Raw genomic sequence first — 9,780 nt, forward strand, 5'->3', positions numbered from 1 at the left:
CGTTTAAGGATAATCAGCAGGGCGTAAAATCAAATTGGAAAAACAAGCCCAGCCCTCTCCTTCTGGAACTTTGTGGAGTTAGGGAGAGTGACTCTGATCGAATACTCATAACAGTGCATACGGGGGCAGCTGTGTAAGTGCTCAAGGTGGGGAGCCTGGTGCCAAGGATGCTGCTGGCTCCTGGGCATCAGGGAGGGCATCCTGGAGGAGGTGACAGAGCACTTCAGTCCTGCGTGTGTCAAGACCCCACGGAGCAGGACAGAGAGGATGAAAGACCACAGGAAGGCCAGTGAGGCTGAACAGAGAGGATAAGAGTTGGGGGTGAGAAGGGAATCTGGAGAGTCAGGCAAGCCCCATCTGTGGGGTCAGAGCTAGGCAAGGGCAGGGGGGAGGCCACCAGGAGGGGAAGAGAGCGGGGAGCAAGGAGGACACAGACGGGCCAGCGTGGAGGCAACAGAGGACGGAGGCGAGGGCGGCAGAGACACGGGGAGCAGTGAGCAGATTTGAGAAACGCCTAGGAACTGGCATCAACCCCACCAGGCAAGGGGCAGAAAGCGGGGGCAGAGAGGAGGGGTGATAAAGCCCCCCTCATGGCTCTGTGACTTGCAGAAGCCCCAGAGGCGGGAGGGATCTGAGCCCCCTGGGACAGAGGACCCAGCTGGGATTAGAAAGCGGACGCCACATTCCGGCCCAAACTCCCCCGGATCCCCCTTCCCCAGAGGCTGCAGGTGGGAGCCGGGTACAGAGGGGGCCTCTCCCCACCCGCTTCGCCCCGCACTCCCAGTCTGCTCCGCTCTCCGGCCGTCCACTGTGCGGGAAACACAATGCAATACAAATTACGCCCCACGACGCCTCTTCTCTCACAGCTCACACCAATGTCGTTCCCAGCGCGAACGACACGTTCGCACTTCTGCACCGGAATGCCGTGCAAACGCATTAAAAAGTCATTGCACACCCGATGCCGTACGTGGGCAGAAATAATTCTGGTTGAGGGTAAATGGGAAAGGACTAAGTCCTGGGTGTGAAGCGTACTGTTTGCACACCACACCCAGAGGCAAACAGGGTGCAGCGGGAGATAGGAGCTTTCTCCGGGGCGGCTGCTGACCCGTGGGGGTGGGGCGGCATGGACGCGGCCTGGGGGGCTTGGCTGTGTGTGGGAACCCAGAGCCGAGTCGCCGTCAAAGGCCCAGAGGGGAGCAAAGTGTCCCCCTGGGCTGCAACAAGAAAGCCGGCTGAATTACCGCTGGAAGCATCCACGGCACACGTGGGCCCCTCCCAGGGCTAAACGCATGAAACCTGTAATTTGTCTACCTGACGGCCACGTGACCACGGCCAAGTGGATTTCCAAGGCTCAGAGGCTTTTAATACTTCATTACACAGCAAGAAACCCCAACACGGACCCCGGAGCTGAAGGCTAAGGGCCGTGATGGATGCTGAGCCGTGAACCACACCAGACAAAGGTGGGCGAGGGGAGAGATGAAGATCTCAGGAGCCACGCCTGGCTCCCTGCTGGGCTCCAGGAGCGGCAAGGCCCCCCCTGAGGACTGCCTTCTCCCCGGAGAGCTGGGGAGGCAGGAGCCAAGTGGGGGAGGACCCCAGGCCTGGAGCCAGGAACCCAGTTCCAGTACTCATCTGGCTGCCCCTAATGCTGGTCTGAGGATCAGGGTGTCCCCTGCCCAGCTGGGAGTGGCCCATCCGCCCTGACAGATTCACAGGGCACTCTTGGCTGTGTGAGCCTGGGCACGAGACTAGCTCTCTCTGGGCCTCGGTTTCCTCATCTGTCAAAGAGGGCTCATAATGTTACCAATGGAATGAGTGAGTATTAATGGAGGTGACATAGGTAAAGAGTTTGCACCAGTGCCTGGAACAGAATGAGCTAACAAACACTGTCAGCTACCATCCTTCCATCCATCCATCCATCCATCCATCCATCCATCCATCCATCCATCCATCCATCTATTCACCCACCCGTCCATCCATCCATCCATCCATCCATCCACCCACCCACCCACCCACCCATCCATCCGTCCACTTGTCCACCCGTCCATCCATCCATCCACTCATCCATCCATCCATCCATCCATCCATCTACCCATCCACCCATCCATCCACCCGTCCACCTGTCCACCCGTCCACTCATCCATCCATTCATCCATCCACCCACCCATCCACCCATCCATCACCCATCCACCCATCCACTCATCCACCCATCCACCCGTCCATCCATCCATCCATCCACCCACCCATCCACCCATCCACTCATCCACCCATCCATCCATTTATCCATCCACCCATCCGCCCATCCATCACCCATCCACCCGTCCGCTCATCCATCCATCCATCCACTCATCTACCCGCCAAGCCCCACCATGTGAGGCCCTGATCTAGGACTAGAGAAATGAGTCCATCAAGGGAGGCAGGCATAATGGATGCAGTTAACTGAGAGCGATCTGCTGCCTGCTCTAAGGGAAGTGACAACTGAGCCCCTGAGGCAGCAGTATGAGGTGAGGGGGGCGGGGCTGTTGGGATGGACCCGTCCTCACACACACAGAACTCAGCCAGAATCTGGAAGCTTCTACAACGTAAATGACAACGTAAATCTGCATAGGCTGTAAACCCCACGAGAGCAAGGACTGTGGCTACAGCTCCTGACACTGTAGCTGGCCTAAGAAGGAGATCCGTCTACGTCTAAGTCAAATTGAATTGTGCATCGAACTGCCGAGGTATAAGACAGTGTCCTCAATTAGTCACATCACAGCACAGAATAGAAACTCACTGTATGTATGAGGGCATCAAATGACATTATCAAGAAAGCGAAAAGACAACCCATAGGATGGGAGAAAATATTTGCAAATCATATAACTGGTATGGGTTTAATATCCAGAATATATAAAGAGCTCCTACAATTCAACAACAAAAAGACAAATAACCCATAAAAAATGGGCAAAGGAATTGAAGAGATATACAAAGAATACATACAAACAGCAAATGAGCACATGAAAAGATGTTCAACATCATTAGTCATTAGGGAAATGCAAATCAAAATCACAATGAGATACCATTTCATACCTACTGAGTTGGCTGCAATTAAAAAAACAAACAAAATAACAAGTGTTTATTAGGATGCAGAGAAATTGGAACGCCCGTGCCAAGTGGGCATTGGGAATGGTGGGAATGTAAAATGGTGCAGCCGCTGTGGAAAACAGTGTGGTGGTTCCTCAAAAAGTTAAAGATATGATCCAGCTATTCCACTCCTGGGTATGTACCCAAAAGAATCGGAAACAGGGACTCAAACAGACACTTGTATGCAAATTTTCATTGCAGCATTATTCACAATAGCCAAAAGGTGGAAATAACTCAAGGGTCCGTTAGCAGACGAATGGATAAACAAAATATGGTCTGTCCATACAATGGAATATTATTCAGCCATAAAAGGAATGAAGTTCTGATACATGCTACAACATGGATGAACCTTGAAAACATGTAAGGCATAATAAGCCAGTCACAAAAGGACAAATATGGTATGATTCCACTCACATGAAGTATCTAGAATAGTTAAATTCATAGGGACAGAAAGTAGAATAGAGGTTAGCAGAGGCTGGGCGGGGGAGAGGGAAATGGAGAGTTATGGCTTCTGTTTGGGACGATAAAGTTTGGAAATAGTGGTGATGGTTGTGCAACGTTGTGAATGGACTTAATGCCACTGAACTGTACACTTAAAATGATTAAAATGTTATGTTACGTATATTTAACCTCAGTTTAAAAGAACAAAAACAAAAACCCACAGCTAAACCCCTCACCTACCCGCAGCCAAACCTGCTTCTCCTGCTCACTCCAGAAATCTTGGAGGCGTCCTTGATGCTTCTCTTACTCTGACCCCCCACCCCACGTGCAGGCAATTCTAACATAAACCCGGAACCTGGCCCCCCGCCCCCCATGTCTTCAGCATCCCACACCTGGATGATCGCAAGAGCCTCTGAGCTGGCTTCCGCCCTTGCAACTCAGCTGTTCTCGTGGAGCAGCCAGAGTCATCCCGCCTAAACCTAAGTCAGCTCACAGCCCTCCCTGTTCCAGACCCTTCCGGCGGCTCCCTCTCGCCCAGCCCAAGTCCTTACAGTGGCCAGAGGTCCACCACAATCCGGATTGCCCCTCCTGCTCCCTCCCTCCCTCCGCCCTCCCGGACTCTCTCCTGGAACCCACCGCGGGGGCTTTGCACTCCTGCACCCTCTGCCCAGACGCGCCCGGCCCCCGCGTCCAGGGGTGCGTTCCCAGGCCGCCCATCAGCGGGGGCTTCCCTGGCCACCCTGTTTCAAATCGCCCCCAGCATGCTCCATCTGTCTTCACAGACACATCCACATTAGATATCTACTTCTTCCACATGGTCACAACAGCTTCATGACGGCCACGCCTTTGTCTGCTCTGTCCCCTGCTGTGACCCAAGCCCCGAGGACGCAGCGCCAGGCACCCAGTGGGCGCTCCATAACTGTTGAACAGGCGGACGGAGGATTCAGGAGACAGCTCTCCCAGCCCCTCCGAGTGGGCAGAACGGCACGGCGATTCCACGCACGGCCAGCCTGCCTGCGGTTCAGATCCTGCCTCTGCCACATATCAGCTGTATGACCTTGAGTCGTCTCTCATGCCTCAGTTTCCTCATCCGTAAATGGGGAAAACAACAGGGCCCCCCGCACAGAGTGAGTGAGGAGTGCACGTGATGGTGCAGTAACAGGACTTCTGCACGCCCGGCACACAGTGAACTGCTCAACAAGTTAGCCGTCTTGACTCTTCCTCCCTCCTTCCCTCCCTTCCTCTCTCCTCTCCTTCCTCCCTCCGTGCTCAGGACGCCATCAGTGTAGAGAGGCACATGGAACATCCCAGCAGGGTTTTGAGGGATGAACAGGAGCGAGTTGGGCAGACACATGTGGGTGGGGGGACGCCCACCTCACCTCACCCTGACGCCACCTGCCCTTGTGGGAGGTGCAGACCTCGGGCTTGTGAAGAAATAGCTTATTAATAAATGATGAGGGAGCTGCTGGAGAAGGCAGAGAGGGAAGCGGCATCTGGAACAATCGATTGCCCCAGGGAAGCGAGAACAAGCTGGTCCTCGGATAAGTTGCAGAACATCGGGTCTGACTTCACATCTGAGTCTGATGGACTGAAGCTCGTAGGGGTGGTGATGATGAGGAGGAGGAAGAGGGTAACAGCAATGGGGGAGGTACTTGCGCACAGAGCGGAGCCACCACAGCGGAAAGGTTAGACTCAAGCCATCTTCACAACAACCCTCTGGAGGGACAGATAAGGCACAGAGTGGTTAAGTAAGTTGGCCAAGGTCACACAGCTGCAGGCAGCAAAGCTGGGACTCCGAATCAGGGCCTCCCCGGCTGCACTACCCTGCAAGGGCTTCCCCTCTCAGACAAAACCGGGCGTTTACCTGCAAGTGCCAATGGCAGCCTCTGGGTCTTAATTACTCGCAGACAGCTAAAGAGTGGCGTGATGCTCTAAGAGTTTGTCACGGAATTGTTTGTGTGCCGGCTGTGGTGGAACAATGCACCCGGTGGCAAACCCAGGAATGGAGGCTGGAGCACTGGTTCTAGGGTCTGACACCCATCGCTGCTGCGGAAGCCCAGAGCAGGGGAAGGGGGCCGAGACCCCACCCACCACATAGGGCCGAGATGCAGGTGAAGGGGCTGCAAGGGGCTGCCGTCCAGGAGTGGAGACTGTGGCGTCGTCTGTCTACGGTTATGGCTCGTATCTGATCCACCAGACCCTCCCTAAGGAAAGTCCCCCGATCCTCACATCTGGGATACAGCCCCATCCTCCAAATTAAAGACTATGAAGACCGAACAGCAGGCCCCAGCTAGTGCCCTCTGTGCGTAGGAACCAGTTTCCCTGTGATGTCTCCGCTGCATCTCTGGGTGACTCTGCCTGGGATGGGGTGAGGGAGAGCCAGCCTCACAGGCGCTGGACCAGACATGGTGGGCTCCCGTGACGGCATCACCATGTGAGGTCAGTTTCCTGTCTGGACACTGGGGACGATTCTGTCCCCACCTTACAGGGGAGATTGAGGATTCAGTGTGTGAAGCCCTTAATTCTGTGCCAAGCATGAGGTGAGAGCTTGGTAAGACGTTCACAAATGCTGAGTTTGGGGCTCACGTTTCCAGCTGGTTACACAACGAATCACGTCTCCGCGTGAGCTCGAGGAAGCCACTCGTGAAGGCAGGGCAGCCTGGCCAGGCCCTCCCGGCTGACTCCTCAAAGCTGCTCCCTTCCCTCCAGCGCCCAGCTCCCTTTGGCCGGCGGGGCCCCTCTCTCTTCCTCCCGGGACCTTAATTTGGAGAGGGTAGTGCCACTTTTAGAAAGAGCTCAAATTGGACTGTTGAAGAAGCAAACCGGCAAGATAAGTTTCTCTATGTGAATCCAGAAAAACGGGCTGGGGGAGGAGAGAGGGAGGGAGAAGTGAGAGGAGGGCTCCCAGGCTAAGGTCAGCAGCTCCCGGTTCGAGGCGGCCTTCTGATTGCAGGGCGCAGAATCCTAACCCCGCGCTCCATTCCGGAGGGACTCAGCTGCGTAATTAAATCAATCCGAGTGCGCGCTGTCGCCCCGTCACTGTCCTGTTCGAGGTTTGTTTAATAACCTCTGAACTGGGAGGGGAAAAATCATCCAGGAAACAGTGCTTGGGTCATTTATTTTAAAATTATTGGTATAAAAATATCCAGAGTCGTGATTTATGTGCAGGGAGGGGCCGAGGAAGTCAGGGACTCCCCCTCCCAACTCGCGGCCAAGCCTCATTTGTCTCTCCCCCCGCCCCCCAAGTTCCTCCGCAGTTTCCATTATGACTTCAAGTCATAGTAGTTACTTTATATCGCAAATAAATCTCCAGAATAGCACGGAAATATTATGTGTATTAATAGCGCCTGTAAAAACATCCGAAAACCTTCCATCCGCCGGGGCCGCGAACGCGGCACGGCTGGGAGATGCTCTCCCGGGATTGGGAAATGGCCCGGCCTGCCCGGCAGATGCCCGCCCGGGGGCCCGGCCGCCCCCAGCCCCAGCCCCAGCCCGCAGTCGGTCTGTCTGCCGTCTGTTTGTCTGTGGGTGCCCCCAGTGACCTGCGGCCGACAAACCCCACCCCCCACCCCCGCCCTCACTGGGGAGCAGCCCGGGGGACGGTCCCCGCCACTGGAGACTGGGGTCCCCGTCTCCCGCTCCTCCTGCGCCCCCCAGTCCCTGGGAAGCCGCCGTCCACGGGCATCCCCGACGCCACTGCTGCCGCGCTCGGAGTCCCTGGCCCCCCACGCCGCCCCTGGATACTCACGGGCTGCAGGGTCTTCCTCCGGGGACAGCCTCTCGAGGCCGATGTCGCCCTCCAGCATGGCGCGGCTCGCTCCCAGGCTCCGGTGCGCCCCGGACGCACGGGGTCCAGGAGAGGGGGCGACGAAGGCACCCCTGGAGGTCTGCGGCGGCTCGGAGGGCCGGGGTCTGAGCCCAGCTCCGGAGGGGACAGTCCCCCTCCTCCTCCCCAGACGCAGGACGCGAAGGCGAGCGCTCGCCGGAGCCAAACTTGGCCGCCCTGGCGCACCGCTACGCCGCTCCTCCCCCTGGGCTTTTTGGGCTGGGGGTCCCGGGCCGGCCTCCCCGCCCCCTGGGGGCTACCTGCGGACGCCGCCCTCGCCCCGCCCCGCCCGCAGCGCGACTCCCCCGCGGCCACCCGGACACGAGCGAGGGCGCGGGACGCTGGGGATGAGCAGCCGCCACGCTCGGCCCGCGGGTCCCCGCCCGCCCCCGGCCTCCCGCTCCGCGGGGCGCGTCTCCACTGGCTCCCAGACCGTTTTATCAGTCGAGGCGGCCGGTGGGGCCCTGAGCGGCCGTGAGGCGCGCCCCCAGCCAGGGCCCCAGCCAGGGGGTGTTGACTGGGGGGAGGGGGCCTGAGAGACCCGCACAGCATGAGGCGATTCCTGGGTGGCCTGGCTCCAGCGTCAGTAGCCAGTACTCCTGCCCCCTCCCGCAGAGGGCAGGACCCTAATTCATCACTCTATCAATTTGTCAGAAGAGGAGAGGGAAGCCCAGGGCTGAGAAGGAGATCTGAAGGTTACAGGGCAGGTGTGCGGCCTGAACTTGAACCCCAGCCTCCGCAGAACTTAGGAATCTGGATAAAGTGATAACTGTCACCAAATAGGAGGAAAATCCTGTTATTTGAGGACTCGAGTTAAGCAAGGCTGAGAGAATTCCGCCAGGGGCACAGGCAGGGGCTCTGACCCACATCCTGCAGCCTGGCTCAGGGCTGGGAGCAGGAGGTGACCCACTCCGGCCCTTTTCACTTTTGGAAGGACAATTCAGCATACTCCGGGACAGCAGAGATGTAGGCACTGGGCAGAGCCGCAGGGAAGGCGCCTCCTGTCTCTACAAACCTCACACCCATGACACCTCCAGATAAATACAATAAATTCTGTGGTAGAGCTTCCTTAAACAAAACGTTAAGCTGCTCCCTGACCCAGCACGGGCGGTGGTGGGACAGAGGCAGCTCGCCTGACTTGTGAATGGTCATCTCTCACTTTCTGCACCCCAAGGAGGAGCTGGGCTGGTGCAGGGAGCTCGCCCAAGTCAGGGACCCCTGGATCACCTGCCAGGTTAACACTCCACTAGCCACCAGCTTTGGCTGGCCCCCTGGGGGAAACAGACCCAGCCCCCACACAGACACAGACCACATCCACAGGGAAGGAATCTATGCATCATCGAGGATGCTGGTCCTCCCTGATCCCCGCCAGGCCTGCTGGGATTGGTACCCACGTGCACGGAAACGCTTGTATAGCAACAACGCCACAAAGCAGTGTCTCCAGTCGGGAACGTTCTTCCCTGCCCCCCATCCAAAGTGCTATACACAGAGAGAAGATTCAAGCCTCCTTCCTCCCAGCCGGCAGGGGAGAAAGGGGACCTGCCACTGTCCTTAGTACTCATCTCATTTCAATCTGGAGTAAGAACGTGGGAGACAAGGCACCTGGCAGGATTTCTTATTCTCGGTGGATGAAGGCTCACCCACGCAAGGTCTGCCAGGAAGCCCCTTGGCATGTGCTGTGTACCCCAGACGCCTGCCCCAGGAGGGCAGAGGAAGCTGGATGGAAGTCAAACTATGTCTCGGGCCCTTGCTGGGGCCACATGAGTCTCACAGCTTTTCCCTCTGACCCAAACCATTGTTGTGCAGGAGTGGAGATAAAAATTTATTTTTCTTGGAAGGATCTGATAGCCAACATGATACATGGCAATAACTCAGTTGTGTAAATACACAAAGAAAATTTTAGAATTCTAACCCCTGGAATGATGAACTATAAACCAAAAAGGCTCAGGGGGAAAAAAAATGTAAATACGGACTGGGGCTATTTTTAACCGTCATTGTTTACCTTTTTGGGGCAGGGATGGGCAATTGTATATTTAGCCATCTTTAAAATGCACATTATTTAATGCATTATTATTAGCCGGAATATGTTAAACAGCCATTAATAGATGTTGATTCATTCCGATTGAAGCCATTTTTCTTCTTTTCATTTTCTTGGCTCCAATTAAGTTGCATTCTGATGAAATCCTTCAGCCGCGTCCAACATATGCAGAAAAAAAAAAGCCAGTTGTAGATCCAGACCGTTAAAAAAGATATTTAATCCTATCCAGTTTTAAAAGATATTTTAGTAAATACCTGAACCCGCTCATTTTTACGAAGATTGGTTTCGGCTGCTATTTTGGTGAACGTTGCCGCGTGAGAAGGACGTAGGCTGGGGAGAGATGGGGCGCCCA

Source organism: Ceratotherium simum, chromosome 34, assembly GCF_057802395.1.
Source record: "Ceratotherium simum simum isolate JZ-2026a chromosome 34, ASM5780239v1, whole genome shotgun sequence".
Classification (NCBI taxonomy): domain Eukaryota; kingdom Metazoa; phylum Chordata; class Mammalia; order Perissodactyla; family Rhinocerotidae; genus Ceratotherium; species Ceratotherium simum.